Here is an 8,040-nt window from a genome sequence, read left to right as displayed (position 1 = left end):
GCAGATGCTTGGCTGGATTCCTGGTTCTGGCTGGGTCCCTGCAGCCTGTCTCATACTAGAAATGCTCTCTAGGCAAAAGCTACAGCTAAATAAGAGCCATAAGCTCCTGCCTCCCCTGGCATGTCTGCGACCTGTTCCTACTGACACAATTGCCTGCTACTTCCTCTCAACTCCCTTGCCTAAAGGTTAAAGATACAGAGGGGGAGCCACTAGTCCAAACCAGGGAGCCATGAAGCCTGGAACCATGGAGCCTGAGATGCTGAGGATGTCCCTGGAGGGTGACTAGGATGCTGTTGTCTGAAGTCAACTTTCAGGCAGCCTAGGTAACTTTCCTTTGACTGGGAGATCAAAGAGCAATGAGCTGGGTTTCCACGCTGTCACTGAGAAGTAGGCAGGAAACCTAACCCTGTAGCTGAACTCCCATCAGGCCCTGGGGGAGACACAGGACCTGGGCACTCTCCTGTGGATGCCCCTGGGGTTGGCAGCTCCCTACAGAGCCACCATGATCTCTCAGCTGGGGGTCTAGTCAGGGCCTTCTTCTCCCTCCCAGACGGGGCTGTTCTCACTGGGCCCCAATGTCAGATTTTAGTCCTGAAGGGTGATAAATCTTGCTTCCTTGTGATTTGGGGAAGATCCAGCTGGGCTATCAGGCTAAGTGAGTCCTACTCTGTGACCCATCCTGATGAAAGAACCCTCCGTGACAGCCTTGAAAGAGAAAAGACAGCACAGTATGGCAGCCTCACCGGTGAGTAGGGAAGGGGCGAGGGACAGCACGGGGAGGGTGACCTAAGGGTAGACTGAGGGACACAAGACTTGGTGTGTTTCAGTATCGACACAGCTACGGAAGTTGTCCATCCTTGATTGTTGTGTCAGTCACTGTTCTCAAAACTTACCATACAATGTTTTTATTGAACATGTCCTGAATTTTATAATGTAGACATTATTACAAGACTCATTCTGAAGATGGAGAAACAATCACAGAAGTTAAGTAGCTTACCTAGTCATACAACCAGTAAGTGGCAGAGGTGGCTTTCCTGGTTTGGTCTTATTTCAAAGCCTGGATTTTGCCTACTCTCTCGGATGCCTCCTTAGCATTGTAGTTTAAGTTTCCTTGAGAGCTGCTTCCTCCCTATCGTAATTCCTTACCTTGTAACTAAGAGTCCTCCCAAAACTGGGGCCCAGGGCCAATGTTCTTGAGCCCACACACCTGCCCCTCAGTTTTGTATCAATGCTGGGTCTAAGAAAGAGCCATAAGAAAAAGTGGGTAGCTATGGTAAACATAGAGCTTAAAGTTGTTTTTTGGGGTTTTTTTTTCGAGTACCAGGGATCGAACTCAGGACCTTGTGCTTGTGAGGCAAGCGAGGTGCCACTGAGCTAAATCCCTGGCCCTTAAAGTTTGAGTTTCTGAGTTTTTGTTGGGGGTGGGTGGATAATGGAGAAGAGAGAAAGAAAGAGATAACATGGAGGCTAGACTTCTTTACAGCTTCTATCCCAACCATTCTGGGAAAAATATTTGTTTTGTTTTGTTTGTTTTTTAAGAATTTAAAGCCTGGAAAAATTAAAAAAAAAAAAAAAAAAGCTGTCCAGTCCAGGCTGGAGAAAGTTTATTTCTATATTTAGGTTATGTCTGCACTTAAGAGAAATACTTTTAAAAAGTATGTTTTCATTGCCCACAGTCAGAAAATGTCCACATTACAAAGACTGTCAAATCAGACCAAAGTATAAGAGCAAAAATTTAGAAACAACCTAAATAAAAAAGAAAATAAGAGAACAATTATGGCACATTAACTAGAAGGACTATAATATGGTAACATCATGAAGACCGGGGAGCCATATAAGAAGATGCTTATGCAAAAGCTTTTGAGTAAAAAATGAAGCTTTGAATAAAAAGGCTTATATACACACAGGCAAAGTACATGGAAAAACGAGTTTCTGTTTCATTTTTAAAAAATGATAGAGGTTATGGGTGACTTGTCATCATTTATAGATTTTTTGTTTGTTTTTATAACAAAAACCAAAATATATGCAATTATACAGTAGCTTTTACCTTAGGTGTACGTTTTGGCTTATATACCTTGTAACCTTGGATCCAAATGAGGCAAATAGCTTTTCATTTGAACTTGCAAATTGCTGCATGACATTTAAATATTCCTTTAAATATACAACACATATCCATTCCTGTTATACAAATTGGAATTAATTCTTCAGGATGGGGTCTTTTCCATCCAAATTTAATCACCCACATTTATCAGCAATAGTTTTCCTTTCTTCAGTAGGCACAAAGCTAGAAAAACAAAGGGAGAGTTTCCATCCCACCCCAGCAGTTCATGCAAACACAGCAGTGAATCCCTATTCCCTCTTGCACATTGCCCTACTTTTCCTCTCCCTTGAAAGGCTGGAAATGGATTATCAGGAGATACGCAGGGCTCCTAACCTGTTAGAGAGGCTCTGAACTTGGCTGAGGCTTCTGGAGTCAAGCAACTCAAAGAATCAGCTCAATGTCACTCATTCACTCATTCACTCATTCATTCACTGAGACAGGATCTTGCTAAGTGTCTCAGGCTAGCCTCAAACTTAAGGTTCTCTTGCCTCAGCCTCCTAAGTAGCTAGAATTATGGGTGAGGACCACTGTACCCAGCTTTCACTGTCTTCTTTACTCCAAGAAACAGCCCTCAGTCTTCTCAAGGAAGGAATGGAAGTTAGATGACCTTCTCATCAATTTCCATTTTCAGAAACCCAAAGCTACTTTCCAACTTCCCTGGTAGAATAAGCAGCTGATTTTGTAGTCTCTAAGAGTCTGCATCAGTGGTGGTGAACTTATGGCATGAGTGCCTCAAGGGGGTATTTGTTATCATTGAAAGCTCTAAAAGGTTTGCCATTACTGGTCTATGTAACTATCGATTTATATTCACCTTTGTCCTCTAGAGATTAAAAGATGCTCTAGCACAAAAGTGAATGTTATGTAGAGACCAACAATTTTTTAAAAAATCAAATGTTATAAGGCAAGGAATGGTTGGTGAGGAGTTTTAAAATGAGTCTGGCAGAAGAAAGCTACAATAGCAAACCAAAAAAAAAAAAAATTGGCAAAGCTCTTTTCTATGATTTCAGAGGCAAAGGTGAGTCATGACCTGCCTGCGTGGCTGCAGCACCTGTGAGAAAATGCATTGCACGCCTCAGGGAGTCTCTCCCATGGCTTTGGGTGGATAAAGTCCTCCTGGAAGTGGGCACATCTGTCCTCTGTGTACACCTGTGTCATTCACTCCCAATTTGCCATGAGATCATATGCTATTCTTAGTGTGTGCACATATATTCAGTTGCTTTGTCTAGATTATACAAATTCCTTGAGTGCAAGAAGTCTGTTTTGTACTCTTTCTGTATTATCCCCCAGACCCCAATCTATAGTCTCTACAGTAATGTAAATTATTTTTAAATGGAAATGGAATTTAATTCTTAGCCCTTAAGGCCTGATTTCCACATATTCTCTAGTCAACAGAAAATAATATGGAAGCCCTTTCCACATCTGAGAATGAGCAGAAGAGATGATCGGAGTAATGGAAACGTCGTAGCTGGGGAAGAATGAAAGCCAGAGGAGAAGGGAGCCATTCCACAGTTTTCAAGTTGAAGGTCTGTGACTGAACAGGTGAGCAGTTCCCCAGGATTAGAGAGCAGCAACAATTGGTGGAGGCACATTTCTTTTACATTCACTGTGACCCTATTCCTAGACAAATTATTCTGGCTTCATTCCTTTTTAATTTCTTAGAGAGGGGCTCAGCAGTCAGTCCTGGGGTGTTCTGGAAAGGAATATCAGAGCAACTGTAGTAGGAAAACAAATCCTGGCAGTGGTGGTCTTCAAGTTGAATAAGCCAGCAATTAAATCACTTTCATGCTGCCCAGGGCTCCTGACACACTGATCTGCTAGCAGCTAGCATTCCCTGTGAAGCCTGTAACTCTTTAAAAACAACTCCTTCCTGTAGTGTGGAGACAGGTTCCCATTTCTATGAGGAACTGGGCTTTTAGCAACAAAGCTTCATCCTTTTAGGCCCAGTGATGGGCTCACTTCAGATAGCGATGTCCTGGGCCACAGCATGATTCAAATAATTCCTTGGCAATTGTGTTATTGGGCACTGTGGTCTTCACAGAGGAAGTGAACTTGGGATGGGACATGAGTAGTATGTGGTCAGCCCATCATAACCTAGCTCACTGGGTCACCAGAGGGCTACACGATTCCAGTGCAGGCACTTGGGAGTCTAATGGTTGATTTATGTGTCCAAAAAATGTTCCACTGGAAAGGCAGTAGTCCAAAGTGGGAAACAGATCGGGACTCACCATTACATGCCGTGCTGATGCTCCTGCCCCTAGCTCCATGTAGCATCCAGCAGGAGATGCAGTCTTTATTCCTCTGGCCCACCTGTGCCCAGACAACCCCTGGGGGGACAGCTGCTCTGGAGACTGGTGATTCCACAGGGCCCTGCCTTACGGCTCCTCTAGAAGGAATTCAGGCTGAAGTGCCTTCCTTGGCACGCAAGGCAGGCCTACACGCAGCACTCTGTGTTCTGGGCACTTGTGCTGAACAGCAAATCCAAATGCAGCTTGGGAGTGGGGTAAGAGAAACTCATTTTCAAGGGCCTGTGTTTTATTTACAAGCACAATTTCAAGCTGTAACTTTTGAAACATTGTTCACCTCCTGTGGGATTCACTGATACACTGCTTCACTGATTCATGAGTTTGGAACTGTCACTAATGCCTGTTTCTAGGCCACTTGTCCAACCAGCAATGCTTTTCTGTATGGAGTATCCTGGCCGTGAATGAATGCCTTCCAGGGCTACAGTGCTGGTGATTTTTATTTCAAAACAGTCACTTTCAATTTCCCTAAGGGCCAAAATTGGGAGGGAAAGAAGCCCAGGACTGAAGAACAAAGGACTGGAGGAGGATACATCACCTCAGACAAGCAAGCCACTTCATCCCTCTGGGTCCCGTTTCCCATTGGCCTTGGTGATGCGGGCAGTGTTTCGCTGGATCAGCACTTAAGTGTGGGAGAGGGGACACACTTCGGCCTCCGCAGGCTCTGATAAGGCCCTGACTCCACTCTGTTCTCTCCTGCCTTGGCAACAAATGGAAATAAAACTCTCACAGGCAGCCAGCACCAGCCTTATCCTCTGGGTTGATACCCATTTGTCAAAAATTTGGCAAAGTTACATTCATATTAGCGAACTCTCAACATAGCTTCATTCACTGTGTAACACACAAAATTAACGACAGCTGGTGAAGGAATGTAGCTCTGAAAAGCCTCAATGTCAAAAAGTATACATAATGAAGGGAATATGTCTTGCACTGCCTGACATTTCTAATTTTGTTCCAAACCTCTGTCTCCAATTCTGGAAATGATGGCTCCCTGGACACACTAATGTTTTTTGTTTTCATTGGAGAAATCATATTTTTTTCCTTGTACGTTTATCTGGTGCAGATTTTTAAAACATTACATCTATAAATAGCACTGACGAGTTGAAAAAATGGTTAACACACATTCAAATATTTGTTTAAGTAAAAAAGATGTATTTTTCTCGAGAAAATAAAATCAGGTCTAATGTACTAAACTCCGGAGGATACATACCAGCATACACAAAAAGTGGATTTTGTTTCTGCTAACAATGTCTCTAGGAGCAGTGAGTAGGGAGGGGCACTGCTCTCTTCAGTGTCAGCCTCAAAAAGTTCACAATGTATATATATATATAATTCTAGGTACTCAGGAGGCTGAGGCGGGGGGGATCACAAATCCAAGGCTGGCCTGGGTAATGAGGATAAAAAAGTCTAAGGCTGGCCTGGGTAACTTAGTGAAACTGTCTCAAAATTAAAAAAAAAATTTTTTAAAAGGGTTGGGGATGTAGCTCAGTGGTACAGCACTTGCTTGGGATGGGTGAGATCCTGTGTTTAATGCCTACTAACACACACACATACAGAGTTCAGAATGTACCCACAAATTGTTTTGTAAGATTTCAAAAAGTGGACCGGGGATTTAGCTCAGTGGTTTTGCTGCCTGCTGCGCATGCCCAAGGACCCGAGTTCGATCCCCAGTACCAAAAAAAAAAAGAAAAAAAAAAAAGATTTCAAAAAGCTCACCGTGATTTTTTATTTTTTGAAGGTGCTATATTCTCTTGCCTGTACCCTTTCTCTGGAATTCCACCCATTTTACTTCGAGCAGGGCAACTGATCCAGCTTCCTGTGCTGAAATCAGGCCTGCTGAGTTTCACCAATGGAGTTCAGAATATGCACCTTGAATTCCCCCTCTTATACTTCACGAGTCTCTAAATGGGGACCCCCAACAGCTTCCAGCTGTGGCCCTTCCATTCTGGAGACCTAATCTCACCCCGCCCTCACAGGGCGGCCCACTTGGAGGTTATCACACTGGGTCAGACCCAAGGTGTGGGCCAGGCAGGGACAGGGCTGTTCTGCATGATCGGAAATGCCAAGCACTCATTCTTCGAATTGGCATGATGCTGCAGAATTCATTGACCCCATCGGATCTCTGGAACCCAGAGAAGCTGAATGTTAAGCCACTTGCGCTGAACAGTACATGCCACACACATTTATTCAGCCTCCTCTCCTAATTGTACCTGCTGCTTCAGCTGTTTCCATCTGTACCGAGTTGTTTTTCTTCTGCTGTAAAATCTTGGCAAAAAGTGGCAGAATCCAAACAGGGCTTTATGAGTCATATGGACCAGAGGGTGAAGCCTGACACACTACTTGCAAGTGATGAGGACTCTGAGTAGGCTGACTGGGTCTCCCTGAGCCTGTTAGTAAATGAGGACTGATGTGAAGCTTAAACAACACAGCCAGGAGCAGTGATGCAGTGCTTTAATCCCAGCACTCTGGGAGGCTGAAGCAGGAGGATGCCAAGTTTGAGTCAGTCCTGGGCAATTTAGTGAGACCGTGTCTCAAAATAAAAAAATAAAAAAGGGTAAGGTTGTAGCTCAGTGGGAAGGTACTGAGTTCAATCTCTAGTACAGAAAAGAAAAAAATGTCACTTGTGAATACAGACTCAGCTCACATATAAATGCTGAGTATTAACTATCATCTTCACTTGGGGCAAATGGGAATCAAGTACCCCCTAGGTGGTCTTTGGAGCACTGTACATGGAGGACACCATGGCTGATATTTACAAACACACCCAGGTGCCTGGCACTGTGCTGTGCACATTGCATGGGCTACAATTTGGTCCCCACCATAGCAACCTAGATTGAGGGCCTTGATGGGTACAGTCCTGGGTGGAAATGATCTAGTTCCCAAAGTAAAAGTCCAGGGTTCAGTAAAGGCTTCTTTGACCGAAGGTAAGCCAAGGCCCTTCTTTCCCTACATGATGTCCAGAAGGGGAAACCAGGGCTGGTGACATAGTGGTGAGGTTGAGACCTGCAGCAATTATTTGCCTTGGGCAAGGGGACATCTTACTGGAAATGGGGTCTAGAAGCCAGGCTCCCAGACTCCTGCTGGGTTCTCTGCCTCAAGCTTCTGTCTTCCTGCAGAGGAGACAGATGATTAAAAGCACACAAAGAACAGCTACAGATATTTAGTACTTTTGCCTAAAAAGATCACACTTGGATGCCAGTGAGTTTATTTCCATTCTACTCTTTACTCTTGATATCTTTTTTTTTCCTCCCTTCAGCACAACTTAAGTCTACTACTAGTGTTTAGATTTTATTTGCGTGTGCTCGTTGTCTTCAAGAGCCAGGGAACCGATGGCTATGGTATGAAACTGAAGTATGAAAATGAAGAGGCACTGAAAGTTCGAACTTGTAAGAATTAGAAAACAAAAAAATCACAAAGATCCATTTAAGTAGAAACAAAGTGCCCAGGGACAAGAGCAAATCTGATACATTAACCCACCTGGTTGATGTGTACATATGTCATTGCTAAAGAATTAACTTTACAAGACCAATATCATGCTATCTTCAGCCCTTCTGTGAGGGTAACACGTGAGACCCAGTTTCCTGAGTATCATTTAAAGAAACCTTGTGTGAAGGTGGGGAGGTCAATTTGACGAGGTCT

The sequence above is a fragment of the Heterocephalus glaber genome, unplaced genomic scaffold (assembly GCF_053883595.1).
Source record: "Heterocephalus glaber isolate CG9 unplaced genomic scaffold, H.glaber_assembly_v1.0 deba00001689, whole genome shotgun sequence".
Classification (NCBI taxonomy): Eukaryota; Metazoa; Chordata; class Mammalia; order Rodentia; family Bathyergidae; genus Heterocephalus; species Heterocephalus glaber.
This window is presented reverse-complemented; position numbering follows the sequence as displayed.